The sequence below is a fragment of the Penaeus monodon genome, chromosome 21, assembly GCF_015228065.2.
Source record: "Penaeus monodon isolate SGIC_2016 chromosome 21, NSTDA_Pmon_1, whole genome shotgun sequence".
NCBI lineage: Eukaryota > Metazoa > Arthropoda > Malacostraca > Decapoda > Penaeidae > Penaeus > Penaeus monodon.
This window is the reverse complement of record NC_051406.1, coordinates 6,412,693-6,413,373: the sequence shown is the minus strand read 5'-3', so window position 1 is coordinate 6,413,373 and position 681 is coordinate 6,412,693. Positions and strand designations below refer to the sequence as shown.

The 681-nt window shown below is 36.9% G+C and overlaps 1 protein-coding gene across 1 annotated transcript in view; it reads right to left on the bottom strand.

Annotated features, from left to right (window-relative positions):
• The window catches only part of LOC119586138 (zwei Ig domain protein zig-8-like), a 54,821-nt gene that overhangs the window by 7,588 nt on the left and 46,552 nt on the right, over positions 1-681 (bottom strand). The window lies entirely within an intron of this gene.

Below are 681 nucleotides of genomic sequence, written 5' to 3'. Positions count from 1 at the left end.
TCGAGATAGAAGACTTGGCTGAATGATGCAGTTACCTCTCTTAAGGTATTCACTAGTAGATACCAGAGGTGATCAATCTTAAAGTCAGCGACTGTGTCGACTAAAAAAGTGATAGCTGTTCGGTAGATAGAAAAAAAATATTTTAATTTTCTCTTAGGTGGGTTTATCCATTTTTTTCCTTTTTTTACTAGAATAGACTTGGCATATGAGTGTCTCGCTACAGCTGCCTCCCTAAAAGGTAATGGAAGCCCAGGTGTTCTCTTTATTCATTCATTATGAGAAACCATATGGGTAGCTCATTCATCTCCTATATCCACTAAGAGAGAAAATATAAAGTTTATTTTGTATTTATTTACCTCACCCACATACTCAGTAACGCCTCTTTTGCTAATAGATTTTGAGGTGAATCTTATAAATTCATTAAAAGTGTGAGATGTGTCGTCTAATAAGGTTAATTGGAAGATTTTTTATTTTTGAATGAGGGGCCCTCCGTAGGCCTATAGACCGTTCCTCGGCAACTAATTTGATTTGCTACATAACACTGCCTAATGAAAGAAGACGCAGTAGAATGCCTTCGTGGGAGGATGTATGCTCCACCTTCTGGATGCTCAGAGACGTATTGGACTTGAGCTGTTCAAAACAGAATCACTATCAAATAAAATGTAAGTATAAGAGATAGAT